The following is a 22,233-nucleotide window of genomic DNA, read 5'->3' as shown; positions in this document are numbered from 1 at the left end:
CAACACTTCAATTCACTGTGCGAAGTGAATGGAGTGTTGCTTCACTTTCTAAATGCTGTCCTTTCAGAGAAAATCACTTTCCTTTGAAAGTGCCTTAAGCTACTTGCAAGCATTAGGAAGAAACTCACATGCGTTTCTCTGAAAGAGAAGCAGTCTGTTCCAACACTTCAATTCACTGTGCAAAGTGAATGGAGTGTTGCTTCACTTTCTAAATGCTGTCCTTTCAGAGAAAATCACTTTCCTTTGAAAGTGCCTTAAGCTACTTACAAGCATTCAACAGAAACTCACATGCATTTCTCTGAAAGAGAAGCAGTTTGTTCCAACACTTCAATTCTCTGTGCGAAGTGAATGGAGTGTTGCTTCACTTTCTAAATTCTGTCCTTTCAGAGAAAATCACTTTCCTTTGAAAGTGCCTTAAGCTACTTGCAAGCATTCACAAGAAACAGTAATGCGTTTCTATGAAAGAGAAGCAGTATGTTCCAACACTTCAATTCATTGAACGAAGGGAATGGAGTGTTGCTTTACTTTCTAAATGCTGTCCTTTCAGAGAAAATCACTTTCCTTTGGAAGAGCCTTGAGCTACTTACAAGCATTCAACAGAAACTCATATGCATTTCTCTGAAAGAGAAGCAGTCTGTTCCAACACTTCAATTCACTGTGCGAAGTGAATGGAATGTTACTTCACTTTCTAAATCCTGTCCTGTCAGAGAAAATCACTTTTGTTTGAAAGTGCCTTAAGCAACTTTCAAGCATTCACAAGAAATTCACATGCATTTCTCTGAAAGAGCATCCTTCTCTTCCAACACTTCAATTCACTGTGCGAAGTGAATGGAGTGTTGCTTCACTTTCTAAATGCTGTCCTTTCAGAGAAAATCACGTTCCTTTGAAATTGCCTTAAGCTACTTACAAGCATTCACCAGAAACTCACATGTGTTTCTCTGAAAGAGAAGCAATCTGTTCCAACACTTCAATTCACTGTGCAAAGTGAATGGAGTGTTGCCTCACTTTCGAAATGCTGTCCTTTCAGAGAAAATCACTTTCCTTTGAAAGTGCCTTAAGCTTCTTGCAAGCATTAGGAAGAAACTAACATGCGTTTCTCTGAAAGAGAAGCAGTCTGTTTCAACACTTCAATTCACTGTGCAAAGTGTATGGAGTGTTGCTTCACTTTTTAAATGCTGTCCTTTCAGAGAAAATCACTTTCCTTTGAAAGTGCCTTAAGCAACTTACAAGCATTCACAAGAAACACTAATGCATTTATATGAAAGAGAAGCACTCTGTTAAAACACTTCAATTCACTGCACGAAGGGAATGGAGTGTTGCTTCACTTTCTAAATGCTGTCCCTTCAGAGAAAATCACTTTCCTTTGAAAGTGCCTTAAGCTACTTACAAGCATTCACCAGAAACTCACATGCGTTTCTCTGATAGAGAAGCAGTCTGTTCCAACACTTCAATTCACTGTGCGAAGTGAATGGAGTGTTGCTTCACTTTCTAAATGCTGTCCTTTCAGAGAAAATCACTTTCCTTTGAAAGTGCCTTAAGCCACTTGCAAGCATTAGGAAGAAACTCACATGCATTTCTCTGAAAGAGAAGCAGTCTGTTCCAACACTTCAATTCTCTGTGCGAAGTGAATGGAGTGTTGCTTCACTTTCTAAATGCTGTCCTTTCAGAGAAAATCACTTTCCTTTGAAAGTGCCTTAAGCTACTTACAAGCATTCAACAGAAATTCACATGCGTTTCTCTGAAAGAGAAGCAGTCTGATCAAACACTTCAATTTACTGTGAGAAGTGAATGGAGTGTTGCTTCACTTTCTAAATGCTGTTCTTTCAGAGAAAATCACTTTCCTTTGAAAGTGCCTTAAGCTACTTACAAGCATTCAACAGAAAATCACATGCGTTTCTCTGAAAGAGAAGCAGTCTGTTCCAACACTTCAATTCACTGTGAGAAGTGAATGGAGTGTTCATTCACTTTCTAAATGCTGTCCTTTCAGAGAAAATCACTTTCTTTGGAAAGTGCCTTAAGCTACTTACAAGCATTCACCAGAAACTCACATGCGTTTCTCTGAAAGAGAAGCAGTCTGTTCTAAGACTTCAATTCACTGTGCGAAGTGAATGGAGTGTTGCTTCACTTTCTAAATGCTGTCCTTTCAGAAAAAATCACTTTCCTTTGAAAGTGCCTTAAGCTACTTACAAGCATTCACCAGAAACTCACATGCGTTTCTCTGATAGAGAAGCAGTCTGTTCCAACACTTCAATTCACTGTGCGAAGTGAATGGAGTGTTGCTTCACTTTCTAAATGCTGTCCTTTCAGAGAAAATCACTTTCCTTTGAAAGTGCCTTAAGCTACTTGCAAGCATTAGGAAGAAACTCACATGCATTTCTCTGAAAGAGAAGCAGTCTGTTCCAACACTTCAATTCTCTGTGCGAAGTGAATGGAGTGTTGCTTCACTTTCTAAATGCTGTCCTTTCAGAGACAATCACTTTCCTTTGAAAGTGCCTTAAGCTACTTACAAGCATTCAACAGATATTCACATTCATTTCTCTGAAAGAGAAGCCTTCTCTTCCAACATTTCAATTCACTGTGCGAAGTGAATGGAGTGTTGTTTCACTTTCTAAATGCTGTCCTTTCAGAGAAAATCACGTTCCTTTGAAATTGCCTTAAGCTACTTACAAGCATTCACCAGAAACTCACATGTGTTTCTCTGAAAGAGAAGCAATCTGTTCCAACACTTCAATTCACTGTGCAAAGTGAATGGAGTGTTGCCTCACTTTCGAAATGCTGTCCTTTCAGAGAAAATCACTTTCCTTTGAAAGTGCCTTAGCAACTTGCAAGCATTCACAAGAAACTCACATGCGTTTCTCTTAAAGAGAAGCAGTCTGTTCCAACACTTTAATTCACTGTGTGAAGTGAATGGAGTGTTGCTTCACTTTCTAAATGCTGTACTTTCAGAGAAAATCACTTTCCTTTGAAAGTTCCTTAAGCTACTTGCAAGCATTAGGAAGAAACTCACATGCGTTTCTCTGAAAGAGAAGCACTCGGTTCCAACACTTCAATTCACTGCACGAAAGGAATGGAGTGTTGCTTCACTTTCTAAATGCTGTCCTTTCAGAGAAAATCACTTTCCTTTGAAAGTGCCTTAAGCTACTTACAAGCATTCACCAGAAACTCACATGCGTTTCTCTGAAAGAGAAGCAGTCTGTTCTAATACTTCAATTCACTCTGGGAAGTGAATGGAGTGTTGCTTCACTTTCTAAATGCTGTCCTTTCAGAGAAAATCACTTTCCTTTGAAAGTGCCTTAAGCTACTTGCAAGCATTAGGAAGAAACTCACTTGCGTTTCTCTGAAAGAGAAGCAGTCTGTTCCAACACTTCAATTTACTGTGCAAAGTGAATGGAGTGTTGCTTCACTTTCTAAATGCTGTCCTTTCAGAGAAAATCACTTTCCTTTGAAAGTGCCTTAAGCTAATTACAAGCATTCAACAGAAACTCACATGCGTTTCTCTGAAAGAGAAGCAGTCTGTTCCCACACTTCAGTTCACTGTGCAAAGTGAATGGAGTGTTACTTCACTTTCTAAATGCTGTCCTTTCAGAGAAAATCACTTTCTTTGGAAAGTGCCTTAAGCTACTTACAAGCATTCACCAGAAACTCACATGCGTTTCTCTGAAAGAGAAGCAGTCTGTTCTAAGACTTCAATTCACTCTGCGAAGTAAATGGAGTGTTGCTTCACTTTCTAAATGCTGTCCTTTCAGAAAAAATCACTTTCCTTTGAAAGTGCCTTAAGCTACTTACAAGCATTCACCAGAAACTCACATGCATTTATCTGAAAGAGAAGCAGTCTGTTCCAACACTTCAGTTCACTGTGCAAAGTGAATGGAGTGTTGCTTCACTTTCTAAATGCTGTCCTTTCAGAGAAAATCACTTTCTTTGGAAAGTGCCTTAAGCTACTTACAAGCATTCACCAGAAACTCACATGCGTTTCTCTGAAAGAGAAGCAGTCTGTTCTAAGACTTCAATTCACTCTGCGAAGTGAATGGAGTGTTGCTTCACTTTCTAAATGCTGTCCTTTCAGAAAAAATCACTTTCCTTTAAAAGTGCCTTAAGCTACTTGCAAGCATTAGGAAGAAACTCACATGCGTTTCTCTGAAAGAGAAGCAGTCTGTTCCAACACTTCAATTCACTGTGCGATGTTAATGGAGTGTTGCTTCACTTTCTAAATGCTGTCCTTTCAGAGAAAATCACTTTCCTTTGAAAGTGCCTTAAGCTACTTACAAGCATTCAACAGAAACTCACATGCGTTTCTCTGAAAGAGAAGCAGTCTGTTCCAACACTTCAATTCACTGTGCGAAGTGAATGGGGTGTTGCTTCACTTTCTAAATTCTGTCATTTGAGAGAAAATCACTTTCCTTTGAAAGTGCCTTAAACTACTTGCAAGCATTCACAAGAAACACTAATGCGTTTCTATGAAAGACAAGCAGTCTGTTCCAACACTTCAATTCACTGTGCGAAGTGAATGGAGTGTTACTTCACTTTCTAAATGCTGTCCTTTTAGAGAAAATCACTTTCCTTTGAAAGTGCCTTAAGCTACTTACAAGCATTCAACAGAAACTCACATGCATTTCTCTGAAAGAGAAGCAGTCTGTTCCAACACTTCAATTCACTGTGCGAAGTGAATGGAGTGTTGCCTCACTTTCTAAATGCTGTCCTTTCAGAGAAAATCACTTTCCTTCGAAAGTGCCTTAAGCTACTTACTAGCATTCAAAAGAACCTACATGCGTTTCTCTGAAAGAGAAGCAGTCTGTTCCAACACTTCAATTCACTGTGCGAAGTGAATGGAGTGTTGCTTCACTTTCTAAATGCTCTTCTTTCAGAGAAAATCACTTTCCTTTGAAAGTGCCTTAAGCTACTTGCAATCATTAGGAAGAAACTCACATGTGTTTCTCTGAAAGGGAAGCAGTCTGTTCCAACACTTCAATTCACTGTGCGAAGTGAGTGGAGTGTTGCCTCACTTTCTAAATGCTGTCCTTTCAGAGAAAATCACTTTCCTTTGAAAGTGCCTTAAGCTACTTACAAGCATTCAACAGAAACTCACATGCATTTCTCTGAAAGAGAAGCAGTCTGTTCCAACACTTCAATTCTCTGTGTGAAGTGAAGGGAGTGTTGCTTCACTTTCTAAATTCTGTCCTTTCAGAGAAAATGACTTTCCTTTTGAAAGTGCCTTAAGCTACTTACAAGCATTCACCAGAAACTCACATGCGTTTCTCTGAAAGAGAAGCAGTCTGTTCCAACACTTCAATTCACTGTGCAAAGTGAATGGAGTGTTGCTTCACTTTCTAAATTCTGTCCTTTCAGAGAAAATCACTTTCCTTTGAAAGTGCCTCAAGCAACTTGCAAGCATTCACAAGAAACACTAATGCGTTTATATGAAAGAGAAGCACTCTGTTCCAACACTTCAATTCACTGCACGAAGGGAATAGAGTGTTGCTTCACTTTCTAAATGCTGTCCTTTCAGAGAAAATCACTTTCCTTTGAAAGTGCCTTAAGCTACTTACAAGCATTCACCAGAAACTCAAATGCGTTTCTCTGAAAGAGAAGCAGTCTGTTCCAACACTTCAATTCACTGTGCGAAGTGAATGGAGTGTTGCTTCACTTTCTAAATGCTGTCCTTTCAGAGAAAATCACTTTCCTTTGAAAGTGCCTTAAGCTACTTGCAAGCATTAGGAAGAAACTCACATGCGTTTCTCTGAAAGAGAAGCAGTCTGTTCCAACACTTCAATTCACTGTGCAAAGTGAATGGAGTGTTGCTTCACTTTCTAAATTCTGTCCTTTCAGAGAAAATCACTTTTCTTTGAAAGTGCCTCAAGCAACTTGCAAGCATTCACAAGAAACACTAATGCGTTTATATGAAAGAGAAGCACTCTGTTCCAACACTTCAATTCACTGCACGAAGGGAATGGAGTGTTGCTTCACTTTCTAAATGCTGTCCTTTCAGAGAAAATCACTTTCCTTTGAAAGTGCCTTAAGCTACTTACAAGCATTCACCAGAAACTCACATGCGTTTCTCTGAAAGAGAAGCAGTCTGTTCTAATACTTCAATTCACTCTGGGAAGTGAATGGAGTGTTGCTTCACTTTCTAAATGCTGTCCTTTCAGAGAAAATCACTTTCCTTTGAAAGTGCCTTAAGCTACTTGCAAGCATTAGGAAGAAACTCACATGCGTTTCTCTGAAAGAGAAGCAGTCTGTTCCAACACTTCAATTTACTGTGCAAAGTGAATGGAGTGTTGCTTCACTTCCTAAATGCTGTCCTTTCAGAGAAAATCACTTTCCTTTGAAAGTGCCTTAAGCTAATTACAAGCATTCAACAGAAACTCACATGCGTTTCTCTGAAAGAGAAGCAGTCTGTTCCCACACTTCAGTTCACTGTGCAAAGTGAATGGAGTGTTGCTTCACTTTCTAAATGCTGTCCTTTCAGAGAAAATCACTTTCTTTGGAAAGTTCCTTAAGCTACTTACAAGCATTCACCAGAAACTCACATGCGTTTCTCTGAAAGAGAAGCAGTCTGTTCTAAGACTTCAATTCACTCTGCGAAGTGAATGGAGTGTTGCTTCACTTTCTAAATGCTGTCCTTTCAGAAAAAATCACTTTCCTTTGAAAGTGCCTTAAGCTACTTACAAGCATTCACCAGAAACTCACATGCGTTTCTCTGATAGAGAAGCAGTCTGTTCCAACACTTCAATTCACTGTGCGAAGTGAATGGAGTGTTGCTTCACTTTCTAAATGCTGTCCTTTCAGAGAAAATCACTTTCCTTTGAAAGTGCCTTAAGCTACTTGCAAGCATTAGGAAGAAACTCACATGCATTTCTCTGAAAGAGAAGCAGTCTGTTCCAACACTTCAATTCTCTGTGCGAAGTGAATGGAGTGTTGCTTCACTTTCTAAATGCTGTCCTTTCAGAGAAAATCACTTTCCTTTGAAAGTGCCTTAAGCTACTTACAAGCATTCAACAGATATTCACATGCGTTTCTCTGAAAGAGAAGCAGTCTGACCAAACACTTCAATTTACTGTGAGAAGTGAATGGAGTGTTGCTTCACTTTCTAAATGCTGTCCTTTCAGAGAAAATCACTTTCCTTTGAAAGTGCCTTAAGCTACTACCAAGCATTCAACAGAAAATCACATGCGTTTCTCTGAAAGAGAAGCAGTCTGTTCCAACACTTCAATTCACTGTGAGAAGTGAATGGAGTGTTGATTCACTTTCTAAATGCTGTCCTTTCAGAGAAAATCACTTTCCTTTGAAAGTGCCTTAAGCTACTTTCAAGCATTCACAGGAAACACACATGCGTTTCTCTGAAATAGAAGCAGTCTGTTCCAACACTTCAATTCACTGTGCGAAGTGAATGGAGTGTTGCTTCACTTTCTAAATTCTGTCCTTTCAGAGAAAATCACTTTCCTTTGAAAGTGCCTTAAGCAACTTTCAAGCATTCACAAGAAATTCACATTCATTTCTCTGAAAGAGAAGCCTTCTCTTCCAACATTTCAATTCACTGTGCGAAGTGAATATGAGTGTTGCTTCACTTTCTAAATGCTGTCCTTTCAGAGAAAATCACGTTCCTTTGAAATTGCCTTAAGCTACTTACAAGCATTCACCAGAAACTCACATGTGTTTCTCTGAAAGAGAAGCAATCTGTTCCAACACTTCAATTCACTGTGCAAAGTGAATGGAGTGTTGCCTCACTTTCGAAATGCTGTCCTTTCAGAGAAAATTACTTTCCTTTGAAAGTGCCTTAAGCAACTTGCAAGCATTCACAAGAAACTCACATGCGTTTCTCTGAAAGAGAAGCAGTCTGTTCCAACACTTCAATTCACTGTGCGAAGTTAATGGAGTGTTGCTTCACTTTCTAAATGCTGTCCTTTCAGAGAAAATCACTTTCCTTTGAAAGTGCCTTAAGCTACTTGCAAGCATTAGGAAGAAACTCACATGCGTTTCTCTGAAAGAGAAGCAGTCTGTTCCAACACTTCAATTCACTGTGCAAAGTGAGTGGAGTGTTGCTTCACTTTCTAAATGCTGTCCTTTCAGAGAAAATCACTTTCCTTTGAAAGTGCCTTAAGAAACTTGCAAGCATTCACAAGAAACACTAATGCGTTTCTAGGAAAGAGTAGCCCTCTGTTCCAACACTTCAATTCACTGCACGAAGGGAATGGAGTGTTGCTTCACTTTCTAAATGCTGTCCTTTTAGAGAAAATCACTTTCCTTTGAATGTGCCTTAAGCTACTTACAAGCATTCAACAGAAACTCACATGCGTTTCTCTGAAAGAGAAGCAGTCTGTTCTAATACTTCAATTCACTCTGGGAAGTGAATGGAGTGTTGCTTCACTTTCTAAATGCTGTCCTTTCAGAGAAAATCACTTTCCTTTGAAAGTGCCTTAAGCTACTTGCAAGCATTAGGAAGAAACTCACATGCGTTTCTCTGAAAGAGAAGCAGTCTGTTCCAACACTTCAATTTACTGTGCAAAGTGAATGGAGTGTTGCTTCACTTTCTAAATGCTGTCCTTTCAGAGAAAATCACTTTCCTTTGAAAGTGCCTTAAGCTAATTACAAGCATTCAACAGAAACTCACATGCGTTTCTCTGAAAGAGAAGCAGTCTGTTCCCACACTTCAGTTCACTGTGCAAAGTGAATGGAGTGTTGCTTCACTTTCTAAATGCTGTCCTTTCAGAGAAAATCACTTTCTTTGGAAAGTGCCTTAAGCTACTTACAAGCATTCACCAGAAACTCACATGCGTTTCTCTGAAAGAGAAGCAGTCTGTTCTAAGACTTCAATTCACTCTGCGAAGTGAATGGAGTGTTGCTTCACTTTCTAAATGCTGTCCTTTCAGAAAAAATCACTTTCCTTTGAAAGTGCCTTAAGCTACTTACAAGCATTCACCAGAAACTCACATGCGTTTCTCTGATAGAGAAGCAGTCTGTTCCAACACTTCAATTCACTGTGCGAAGTGAATGGAGTGTTGCTTCACTTTCTAAATGCTGTCCTTTCAGAGAAAATCACTTTCCTTTGAAAGTGCCTTAAGCTACTTGCAAGCATTAGGAAGAAACTCACATGCATTTCTCTGAAAGAGAAGCAGTCTGTTCCAACACTTCAATTCTCTGTGCGAAGTGAATGGAGTGTTGCTTCACTTTCTAAATGCTGTCCTTTCAGAGAAAATCACTTTCCTTTGAAAGTGCCTTAAGCTACTTACAAGCATTCAACAGATATTCACATGCGTTTCTCTGAAAGAGAAGCAGTCTGATCAAACACTTCAATTTACTGTGAGAAGTGAATGGAGTGTTGCTTCACTTTCTAAATGCTGTCCTTTCAGAGAAAATCACTTTCCTTTGAAAGTGCCTTAAGCTACTACCAAGCATTCAACAGAAAATCACATGCGTTTCTCTGAAAGAGAAGCAGTCTGTTCCAACACTTCAATTCACTGTGAGAAGTGAATGGAGTGTTGATTCACTTTCTAAATGCTGTCCTTTCAGAGAAAATCACTTTCCTTTGAAAGTGCCTTAAGCTACTTTCAAGCATTCACAGGAAACACACATGCGTTTCTCTGAAATAGAAGCAGTCTGTTCCAACACTTCAATTCACTGTGCGAAGTGAATGGAGTGTTGCTTCACTTTCTAAATTCTGTCCTTTCAGAGAAAATCACTTTCCTTTGAAAGTGCCTTAAGCAACTTTCAAGCATTCACAAGAAATTCACATTCATTTCTCTGAAAGAGAAGCCTTCTCTTCCAACATTTCAATTCACTGTGCGAAGTGAATATGAGTGTTGCTTCACTTTCTAAATGCTGTCCTTTCAGAGAAAATCACGTTCCTTTGAAATTGCCTTAAGCTACTTACAAGCATTCACCAGAAACTCACATGTGTTTCTCTGAAAGAGAAGCAATCTGTTCCAACACTTCAATTCACTGTGCAAAGTGAATGGAGTGTTGCCTCACTTTCGAAATGCTGTCCTTTCAGAGAAAATTACTTTCCTTTAAAAGTGCCTTAAGCAACTTGCAAGCATTCACAAGAAACTCACATGCGTTTCTCTGAAAGAGAAGCAGTCTGTTCCAACACTTCAATTCACTGTGCGAAGTTAATGGAGTGTTGCTTCACTTTCTAAATGCTGTCCTTTCAGAGAAAATCACTTTCCTTTGAAAGTGCCTTAAGCTACTTGCAAGCATTAGGAAGAAACTCACATGCGTTTCTCTGAAAGAGAAGCAGTCTGTTCCAACACTTCAATTCACTGTGCAAAGTGAGTGGAGTGTTGCTTCACTTTCTAAATGCTGTCCTTTCAGAGAAAATCACTTTCCTTTGAAAGTGCCTTAAGAAACTTGCAAGCATTCACAAGAAACACTAATGCGTTTCTAGGAAAGAGTAGCCCTCTGTTCCAACACTTCAATTCACTGCACGAAGGGAATGGAGTGTTGCTTCACTTTCTAAATGCTGTCCTTTTAGAGAAAATCACTTTCCTTTGAAAGTGCCTTAAGCTACTTACAAGCATTCAACAGAAACTCACATGCGTTTCTCTGAAAGAGAAGCAGTCTGTTCCAACACTTCAATTTACTGTGCAAAGTGAATGGAGTGTTGCTTCACTTTCTAAATGCTGTCCTTTCAGAGAAAATCACTTTCCTTTGAAAGTGCCTTAAGCTAATTACAAGCATTCAACAGAAACTCACATGCATTTATCTGAAAGAGAAGCAGTCTGTTCCAACACTTCAGTTCACTGTGCAAAGTGAATGGAGTGTTGCTTCACTTTCTAAATGCTGTCCTTTCAGAGAAAATCACTTTCTTTGGAAAGTGCCTTAAGCTACTTACAAGCATTCACCAGAAACTCACATGCGTTTCTCTGAAAGAGAAGCAGTCTGTTCTAAGACTTCAATTCACTCTGCGAAGTGAATGGAGTGTTGCTTCACTTTCTAAATGCTGTCCTTTCAGAAAAAATCACTTTCCTTTAAAAGTGCCTTAAGCTACTTGCAAGCATTAGGAAGAAACTCACATGCGTTTCTCTGAAAGAGAAGCAGTCTGTTCCAACACTTCAATTCACTGTGCGATGTTAATGGAGTGTTGCTTCACTTTCTAAATGCTGTCCTTTCAGAGAAAATCACTTTCCTTTGAAAGTGCCTTAAGCTACTTACAAGCATTCAACAGAAACTCACATGCGTTTCTCTGAAAGAGAAGCAGTCTGTTCCAACACTTCAATTCACTGTGCGAAGTGAATGGGGTGTTGCTTCACTTTCTAAATTCTGTCATTTTAGAGAAAATCACTTTCCTTTGAAAGTGCCTTAAACTACTTGCAAGCATTCACAAGAAACACTAATGCGTTTCTATGAAAGACAAGCAGTCTGTTCCAACACTTCAATTCACTGTGCGAAGTGAATGGAGTGTTACTTCACTTTCTAAATGCTGTCCTTTTAGAGAAAATCACTTTCCTTTGAAAGTGCCTTAAGCTACTTACAAGCATTCAACAGAAACTCACATGCATTTCTCTGAAAGAGTAGCAGTCTGTTCCAACACTTCAATTCACTGTGCGAAGTGAATGGAGTGTTGCCTCACTTTCTAAATGCTGTCCTTTCAGAGAAAATCACTTTCCTTCGAAAGTGCCTTAAGCTACTTACTAGCATTCAAAAGAAACTCACATGCGTTTCTCTGAAAGAGAAGCAGTCTGTTCCAACACTTCAATTCACTGTGCGAAGTGAATGGAGTGTTGCTTCACTTTCTAAATGCTCTTCTTTCAGAGAAAATCACTTTCCTTTGAAAGTGCCTCAAGCAACTTGCAAGCATTCACAAGAAACACTAATGCGTTTATATGAAAGAGAAGCACTCTGTTCCAACACTTCAATTCACTGCACGAAGGGAATGGAGTGTTGCTTCACTTTCTAAATGCTGTCCTTTCAGAGAAAATCACTTTCCTTTGAAAGTGCCTTAAGCTACTTACAAGCATTCACCAGAAACTCAAATGCGTTTCTCTGAAAGAGAAGCAGTCTGTTCCAACACTTCAATTCACTGTGCGAAGTGAATGGAGTGTTGCTTCACTTTCTAAATGCTGTCCTTTCAGAGAAAATCACTTTCCTTTGAAAGTGCCTTAAGCTACTTGCAAGCATTAGGAAGAAACTCACATGCGTTTCTCTGAAAGAGAAGCAGTCTGTTCCAACACTTCAATTCACTGTGCAAAGTGAATGGAGTGTTGCTTCACTTTCTAAATTCTGTCCTTTCAGAGAAAATCACTTTTCTTTGAAAGTGCCTCAAGCAACTTGCAAGCATTCACAAGAAACACTATTGCGTTTATATGAAAGAGAAGCACTCTGTTCCAACACTTCAATTCACTGCACGAAGGGAATGGAGTGTTGCTTCACTTTCTAAATGCTGTCCTTTCAGAGAAAATCACTTTCCTTTGAAAGTGCCTTAAGCTACTTACAAGCATTCACCAGAAACTCAAATGCGTTTCTCTGAAAGAGAAGCAGTCTGTTCCAACACTTCAATTCACTGTGCGAAGTGAATGGAGTGTTGCTTCACTTTCTAAATCCTGTCCTTTCAGAGAAAATCACTTTCCTTTGAAAGTGCCTTAAGCTACTTGCAAGCATTAGGAAGAAACTCACATGCGTTTCTCTGAAAGAGAAGCAGTCTGTTCCAACACTTCAATTCACTGTGCAAAGTGAATGGAGTGTTGCTTCACTTTCTAAATGCTGTCCTTTCAGAGAAAATCACTTTCCTTTGAAAGTGCCTTAAGCTACTTACAAGCATTCAACAGAAACTCACATGCATTTCTCAGAAAGAGAAGCAGTTTGTTCCAACACTTCAATTCTCTGTGCGAAGTGAATGGAGTGTTGCTTCACTTTCTAAATTCTGTCCTTTCAGAGAAAATCACTTTCCTTTGAAAGTGCCTTAAGCTACTTGCAAGCATTCACAAGAAACACTAATGCGTTTCTATGAAAGAGAAGCAGTATGTTCCAACACTTCAATTCATTGAACGAAGGGAATGGAGTGTTGCTTTACTTTCTAAATGCTGTCCTTTCAGAGAAAATCACTTTCCTTTGGAAGAGCCTTGAGCTACTTACAAGCATTCAACAGAAACTCATATGCATTTCTCTGAAAGAGAAGCAGTCTGTTCCAACACTTCAATTCACTGTGCGAAGTGAATGGAATGTTACTTCACTTTCTAAATCCTGTCCTGTCAGAGAAAATCACTTTTGTTTGAAAGTGCCTTAAGCAACTTTCAAGCATTCACAAGAAATTCACATGCATTTCTCTGAAAGAGCAGCCTTCTCTTCCAACACTTCAATTCACTGTGCGAAGTGAATGGAGTGTTGCTTCACTTTCTAAATGCTGTCCTTTCAGAGAAAATCACGTTCCTTTGAAATTGCCTTAAGCTACTTACAAGCATTCACCAGAAACTCACATGTGTTTCTCTGAAAGAGAAGCAATCTGTTCCAACACTTCAATTCACTGTGCAAAGTGAATGGAGTGTTGCCTCACTTTCGAAATGCTGTCCTTTCAGAGAAAATCACTTTCCTTTGAAAGTGCCTTAAGCTTCTTGCAAGCATTAGGAAGAAACTAACATGCGTTTCTCTGAAAGAGAAGCAGTCTGTTTCAACACTTCAATTCACTGTGCAAAGTGTATGGAGTGTTGCTTCACTTTCTAAATGCTGTCCTTTCAGAGAAAATCACTTTCCTTTGAAAGTGCCTTAAGCTACTTACAAGCATTCAACAGAAATTCACATGCGTTTCTCTGAAAGAGAAGCAGTCTGATCAAACACTTCAAATTACTGTGCGAAGTGAATGGAGTGTTGCTTCACTTTCTAAATGCTGTCCTTTCAGAGAAAATCTCTTTCCTTTGAAAGTGCCTTAAGCTACTTACAAGCATTCAACAGAAACTCACATGCGTTTCTCTGAAAGAGAAGCAGTCTGTTCTAATACTTCAATTCACTCTGGGAAGTGAATGGAGTGTTGCTTCACTTTCTAAATGCTGTCCCTTCAGAGAAAATCACTTTCCTTTGATAGTGCCTTAAGCTACTTGCAAGCATTAGGAAGAAACTCACATGCGTTTCTCTGAAAGAGAAGCAGTCTGTTCCAACACTTCAATTCACTGTGCGAAGTTAATGGAGTGTTGCTTCACTTTCTAAATGCTGTCCTTTCAGAGAAAATCACTTTCCTTTGAAAGTGCCTTAAGCTACTTACAAGCATTCAACAGAAACTCACAAGCGTTTCTCTGAAAGAGAAGCAGTCTGTTCCAACACTTCAATTCACTGTGCGAAGTGAATGGGGTGTTGCTTCACTTTCTAAATTCTGTCATTTGAGAGAAAATCACTTTCCTTTGAAAGTGCCTTAAACTCCTTGCAAGCATTCACAAGAAACACTAATGCGTTTCTATGAAAGACAAGCAGTCTGTTCCAACACTTCAATTCACTGTGCGAAGTGATTGGAGTGTTACTTCACTTTCTAAATGCTGTCCTTTCAGAGAAAATCACTTTCCTTTGAAAGTGCCTTAAGCTACTTACAAGCATTCAACAGAAACTCACATGCATTTCTCTGAAAGAGAAGCAATCTGTTCCATCACTTCAATTCACTGTGCGAAGTGAATGGAGTGTAGCTTCACTTTCTAAATTCTGTCCTTTCAGAGAAAATCACTTTCCTTTGAATGTGCCTTAAGCAACTTGCAAGCATTCACAAGAAACACTAATGCGTTTCTATGAAAAAGTAGCACTCTGTTCCAACACTTCAATTCACTGCACGAAGGGAACGGAGTGTTGCTTCACTTTCTAAATGCTGTCCTTTCAGAGAAAATCACTTTCCTTTGAAAGTGCCTTAAGCTAATTACAAGCATTCAACAGAAACTCACATGCGTATCTCTGAAAGAGAAGCAGTCTGTTCCAACACTTCAATTCACTGTGCAAAGTGAATGGAGTGTTGCTTCACTTTCTAAATGCTGTCCTTTCAGAGAAAATCACTTTCCTTTGAAAGTGCCTTAAGCTAATTACAAGCATTTAACAGAAATTCACATGCATTTCTCTGAAAGAGAAGCAGTCTGTTCCAACACTTCAGTTCACTGTGCAAAGTGAATGGAGTGTTGCTTCACTTTCTAAATTCTGTCCTTTCAGAGAAAATCAATTTCCTTTGAAAGTGCCTTAAACTACTTTCAAGCATTCACAAAAAACTCACATGCATTTCTCTGAAAGAGAAGCAGTCTGTTCCAACACTTCAATTCACTGTGCGAAGTGAATGGAGTGTTGCCTCACTTTCTAAATGCTGTCCTTTCAGAGAAAATCACTTTCCTTTGAAAGTGCCTTAAGCTACTTTCAAACATTCAACAGAAACTCACATGCGTTTCTCTGAAAGAGAAGCAGTCTGTTCCAACACTTCAATTCACTGTGTGAAGTGAATGGAGTGTTGCTTCACTTTCTAAATGCTCTTCTTTCAGAGAAAATCACTTTCCTTTGAAAGTCCCTTAAGCTACTTGCAAGCATTAGGAAGAAACTCACATGCGTTTCTCTGAAAGAGAAGCAGTCTGTTTCAACACTTAAATTCACTGTGCAAAGTGTACGGAGTGTTGCTTCACTTTCTAAATGCTGTCCTTTCAGAGAAAATCACTTTCCTTTGAAAGTTCCTTAAGCTTCTTGCAAGCATTAGGAAGAAACTAACATGCGTTTCTCTGAAAGAGAAGCAGTCTGTTTCAACCCTTCAGTTCACTGTGCAAAGTGTATGGAGTGTTGCTTCACTTTCTAAGTGCTGTCCTTTCAGAGAAAATCACTTTCCTTTGAAAGTGCCTTAAGCAACTTGCAAGCATTCACAAGAAACAATAATGCATTTATATGAAAGAGAAGCACTCTGTTCCAACACTTCAATTCACTGCACGAAAGGAATGGAGTGTTGCTTCACTTTCTAAATGCTGTCCTTTCAGAGAAAATCACTTTCCTTTGAAAGTGCCTTAAGCTACTTGCAAGCATTAGGAAGAAACTCACATGCGTTTCTCTGAAAGAGAAGCAGTCTGTTCCAACACTTCAATTCACTGTGAGAAGTGAATGGAGTGTTGATTCACTTTCTAAATGCTGTCCTTTCAGAGAAAATCACTTTCCTTTGAAAGTGCCTTAAGCTACTTTCAAGCATTCACAGGAAACACACATGCGTTTCTCTGAAATAGAAGCAGTCTGTTCCAACACTTCAATTCACTGTGCGAAGTGAATGGAGTGTTGCTTCACTTTCTAAATCCTGTCCTTTCAGAGAAAATCACTTTTGTTTGAAAGTGCCTTAAGCAACTTTCAAGCATTCTCAAGAAATTCACATTCATTTCTCTGAAAGAGAAGCCTTCTCTTCCAACATTTCAATTCACTGTGCGAAGTGAATGGAGTGTTGCTTCACTTTCTAAATGCTGTCCTTTCAGAGAAAATCACGTTCCTTTGAAATTGCCTTAAGCTACTTACAAGCATTCACCAGAAACTCACATGTGTTTCTCTGAAAGAGAAGCAATCTGTTCCAACACTTCAATTCACTGTGCAAAGTGAATGGAGTGTTGCCTCACTTTCGAAATGCTGTCCTTTCAGAGAAAATCACTTTCCTTTGAAAGTGCCTTAAGCAACTTGCAAGCATTCACAAGAAACTCACATGCGTTTCTCTGAAAGAGAAGCAGTCTGTTCCAACACTTAAATTCACTGTGCAAAGTGAATGGGGTGTTGCTTCACTTTCTAAATCCTGTCCTTTCAGAGAAAATCACTTTCCTTTGAAAGTGCCTTAAGCTACTTACAAGCATTCAACAGAAACTCACATGCATTTCTCTGAAAGAGAAGCAGTTTGTTCCAACACTTCAATTCTCTGTGCGAAGTGAATGGAGTGTTGCTTCACTTTCTAAATTCTGTCCTTTCAGAGAAAATCACTTTCCTTTGAAAGTGCCTTAAGCTACTTGCAAGCATTCACAAGAAACACTAATGCGTTTCTGTGAAAGAGAAGCAGTATGTTCCAACACTTCAATTCATTGAACGAAGGGAATGGAGTGTTGCTTTACTTTCTAAATGCTGTCCTTTCAGAGAAAATCACTTTCCTTTGGAAGAGCCTTGAGCTACTTACAAGCATTCAACAGAAACTCTTCTGCATTTCTCTGAAAGAGAAGCAGTCTGTTCCAACACTTCAATTCACTGTGCGAAGTGAATGGAATGTTACTTCACTTTCTAAATCCTGTCCTGTCAGAGAAAATCACTTTTGTTTGAAAGTGCCTTAAGCAACTTTCAAGCATTCACAAGAAATTCACATGCATTTCTCTGAAAGAGCAGCCTTCTCTTCCAACACTTCAATTCACTGTGCGAAGTGAATGGAGTGTTGCTTCACTTTCTAAATGCTGTCCTTTCAGAGAAAATCACGTTCCTTTGAAATTGCCTTAAGCTACTTACAAGCATTCACCAGAAACTCACATGTGTTTCTCTGAAAGAGAAGCAATCTGTTCCAACACTTCAATTCACTGTGCAAAGTGAATGGAGTGTTGCCTCACTTTCGAAATGCTGTCCTTTCAGAGAAAATCACTTTCCTTTGAAAGTGCCTTAAGCTTCTTGCAAGCATTAGGAAGAAACTAACATGCGTTTCTCTGAAAGAGAAGCAGTCTGTTTCAACACTTCAATTCACTGTGCAAAGTGTATGGAGTGTTGCTTCACTTTCTAAATTCTGTCCTTTCAGAGAAAATCACTTTCCTTTGAAAGTGCCTTAAGCAACTTACAAGCATTCACAAGAAACACTAATGCATTTATATGAAAGAGAAGCACTCTGTTAAAACACTTCAATTCACTGCACGAAGGGAATGGAGTGTTGCTTCACTTTCTAAATGCTGTCCTTTCAGTGAAAATCACTTTCCTTTGAAAGTGCCTTAAGCTACTTACAAGCATTCACCAGAAACTCACATGCGTTTCTCTGATAGAGAAGCAGTCTGTTCCAACACTTCAATTCACTGTGCGATGTTAATGGAGTGTTGCTTCACTTTCTAAATGCTGTCCTTTCAGAGAAAATCACTTTCCTTTGAAAGTGCCTTAAGCTACTTGCAAGCATTAGGAAGAAACTCACATGCATTTCTCTGAAAGAGAAGCAGTCTGTTCCAACACTTCAATTCTCTGTGCGAAGTGAATGGAGTGTTGCTTCACTTTCTAAATGCTGTCCTTTCAGAGAAAATCACTTTCCTTTGAAAGTGCCTTAAGCTACTTACAAGCATTCAACAGAAATTCACATGCGTTTCTCTGAAAGAGAAGCAGTCTGATCAAACACTTCAATTTACTGTGCGAAGTGAATGGAGTGTTCCTTCACTTTCTAAATGCTGTCCTTTCAGAGAAAATCACTTTCATTTGAAAGTGCCTTAAGCTACTTACAAGCATTCAACAGAAACTCACATGCGTTTCTCTGAAAGAGAAGCAGTCTGTTCTAATACTTCAATTCACTCTGCGAAGTGAATGGAGTGTTGCTTCACTTTCTAAATGCTGTCCCTTCAGAGAAAATCACTTTCCTTTGAAAGTGCCTTAAGCTACTTGCAAGCATTAGGAAGAAACTCACATGCGTTTCTCTGAAAGAGAAGCAGTCTGTTCTAATACTTCAATTCACTGTGCGAAGTGAATGGGGTGTTGCTTCACTTTCTAAATTCTGTCATTTGAGAGAAAATCACTTTCCTTTGAAAGTGCCTTAAACTCCTTGCAAGCATTCACAAGAAACACTAATGCGTTTCTATGAAAGACAAGCAGTCTGTTCCAACACTTCAATTCACTGTGCGAAGTGAATGGAGTGTTACTTCACTTTCTAAATGCTGTCCTTTCAGAGAAAATCACTTTCCTTTGAAAGTGCCTTAAGCTACTTACAAGCATTCAACAGAAACTCACATGCATTTCTCTGAAAGAGAAGCAATCTGTTCCAACACTTCAATTCACTGTGCGAAGTGAATGGAGTGTAGCTTCACTTTCTAAATTCTGTCCTTTCAGAGAAAATCACTTTCCTTTGAATGTGCCTTAAGCAACTTGCAAGCATTCACAAGAAACACTAATGCGTTTCTATGAAAAAGTAGCACTCTGTTCCAACACTTCAATTCACTGCACGAAGGGAACGGAGTGTTGCTTCACTTTCTAAATGCTGTCCTTTCAGAGAAAATCACTTTCCTTTGAAAGTGCCTTAAGCTAATTACAAGCATTCAACAGAAACTCACATGCGTTTCTCTGAAAGAGAAGCAGTCTGTTCCAACACTTCAATTCATTGTGCGAACTGAATAGAGTGTTGCTTCACTTTCTAAATGCTGTACTTTCAGAGAAAATCACTTTTCTTTGAAAGTGCCTTAAGCAACTTTCAAGCATTCACAAGAAACTCACATCCATTTCTCTGAAAGAGAAGCAGTCTGTTCCAACACTTCAATTCACGGTGCGAAGTGAATGGAGTGTTGCTTCACTTTCTAAATGCTGTCCTTTCAGAGAAAATCACTTTCCTTTGAAAGTGCCTTAAACTACTTTCAAGCATTCACCAGAAACTCACATGCGTTTCTCTGATAGAGAAGCAGTCTGTTCCAACACTTCAATTCACTGTGCGATGTTAATGGAGTGTTGCTTCACTTTCTAAATGCTGTCCTTTCAGAGAAAATCACTTTCCTTTGAAAGTGCCTTAAGCTACTTGCAAGCATTAGGAAGAAACTCACATGCATTTCTCTGAAAGAGAAGCAGTCTGTTCCAACACTTCAATTCTCTGTGCGAAGTGAATGGAGTGTTGCTTCACTTTCTAAATGCTGTCCTTTCAGAGAAAATCACTTTCCTTTGAAAGTGCCTTAAGCTACTTACAAGCATTCAACAGAAATTCACATGCGTTTCTCTGAAAGAGAAGCAGTCTGTTCTAATACTTCAATTCACTCTGGGAAGTGAATGGAGTGTTGCTTCACTTTCTAAATGCTGTCCCTTCAGAGAAAATCACTTTCCTTTGAAAGTGCCTTAAGCTACTTGCAAGCATTAGGAAGAAACTCACATGCATTTCTCTGAAAGAGAAGCAGTCTGTTCCAACACTTCAATTCACTGTGCGAAGTTAATGGAGTGTTGCTTCACTTTCTAAATGCTGTCCTTTCAGAGAAAATCACTTTCCTTTGAAAGTACCTTAAGCTACTTACAAGCATTCAACAGAAACTCACATGCGTTTCTCTGAAAGAGAAGCAGTCTGTTCCAACACTTCAATTCACTGTGCGAAGTGAATGGGGTGTTGCTTCACTTTCTAAATTCTGTCATTTGAGAGAAAATCACTTTCCTTTGAAAGTGCCTTAAACTCCTTGCAAGCATTCACAAGAAACACTAATGCGTTTCTATGAAAGACAAGCAGTCTGTTCCAACACTTCAATTCACTGTGCGAAGTGAATGGAGTGTTACTTCACTTTCTAAATGCTGTCCTTTCAGAGAAAATCACTTTCCTTTGAAAGTGCCTTAAGCTACTTACAAGCATTCAACAGAAACTCACATGCATTTCTCTGAAAGAGAAGCAATCTGTTCCAACACTTCAATTCACTGTGCGAAGTGAATGGAGTGTAGCTTCACTTTCTAAATTCTGTCCTTTCAGAGAAAATCACTTTCCTTTGAATGTGCCTTAAGCAACTTGCAAGCATTCACAAGAAACACTAATGCGTTTCTATGAAAAAGTAGCACTCTGTTCCAACACTTCAATTCACTGCACGAAGGGAACGGAGTGTTGCTTCACTTTCTAAATGCTGTCCTTTCAGAGAAAATCACTTTCCTTTGAAAGTGCCTTAAGCTAATTACAAGCATTCAACAGAAACTCACATGCGTTTCTCTGAAAGAGAAGCAGTCTGTTCCAACACTTCAATTCACTGTGCAAAGTGAATGGAGTGTTGCTTCACTTTCTAAATGCTGTCCTTTCAGAGAAAATCACTTTCCTTTGAAAGTGCCTTAAGCTAATTACAAGCATTTAACAGAAATTCACATGCATTTCTCTGAAAGAGAAGCAGTCTGTTCCAACACTTCAGTTCACTGTGCAAAGTGAATGGAGTGTTGCTTCACTTTCTAAGTGCTGTCCTTTCAGAGAAAATCACTTTCCTTTGAAAGTGCCTTAAACTACTTTCAAGCATTCACAAAAAACTCACATGCATATCTCTGAAAGAGAAGCAGTCTGTTCCAACACTTCAATTCACTGTGTGAAGTGAATGGAGTGTTGCTTCACTTTCTAAATGCTCTTCTTTCAGAGAAAATCACTTACCTTTGAAAGTCCCTTAAGCTACTTGCAAGCATTAGGAAGAAACTCACATGCGTTTCTCTGAAAGAGAAGCAGTCTGTTTCAACACTTAAATTCACTGTGCAAAGTGTATGGAGTGTTGCTTCACTTTCTAAATGCTGTCCTTTCAGAGAAAATCACTTTCCTTTGAAAGTTCCTTAAGCTTCTTGCAAGCATTAGGAAGAAACTAACATGCGTTTCTCTGAAAGAGAAGCAGTCTGTTTCAACACTTCAGTTCACTGTGCAAAGTGTATGGAGTGTTGCTTCACTTTCTAAGTGCTGTCCTTTCAGAGAAAATCACTTTCCTTTGAAAGTGCCTTAAGCAACTTGCAAGCATTCACAAGAAACACTAATGCATTTATATGAAAGAGAAGCACTCTGTTCCAACACTTCAATTCACTGCACGAAAGGAATGGAGTGTTGCTTCACTTTCTAAATGCTGTCCTTTCAGAGAAAATCACTTTCCTTTGAAAGTGCCTTAAGCTACTTGCAAGCATTCACAAGAAATTCACATGCATTTCTCTGAAAGAGAAGCAGTCTGTTCCAACACTTCAATTCACTGTGCGAAGTGAATGGAGTGTTGCTTCACTTTCTAAATCCTGTCCTTTCAGAGAAAATCACTTTTGTTTGAAAGTGCCTTAAGCAACTTTCAAGCATTCACAAGAAATTCACATTCATTTCTCTGAAAGAGAAGCCTTCTCTTCCAACATTTCAATTCACTGTGCGAAGTGAATGGAGTGTTGCTTCACTTTCTAAATGCTGTCCTTTCAGAGAAAATCACGTTCCTTTGAAATTGCCTTAAGCTACTTACAAGCATTCACCAGAAACTCACATGTGTTTCTCTGAAAGAGAAGCAATCTGTTCCAACACTTCAATTCACTGTGCAAAGTGAATGGAGTGTTGCCTCACTTTCGAAATGCTGTCCTTTCAGAGAAAATCACTTTCCTTTGAAAGTGCCTTAAGCAACTTGCAAGCATTCACAAGAAACTCACATGCGTTTCTCTGAAAGAGAAGCA

This window comes from Myodes glareolus, chromosome 18 (genome assembly GCF_982192425.1).
Source record: "Myodes glareolus chromosome 18, mMyoGla1.1, whole genome shotgun sequence".
NCBI lineage: Eukaryota > Metazoa > Chordata > Mammalia > Rodentia > Cricetidae > Myodes > Myodes glareolus.
The sequence above is the reverse complement of the archived record's forward strand: the minus strand, read 5'-3'. Positions refer to the sequence as shown.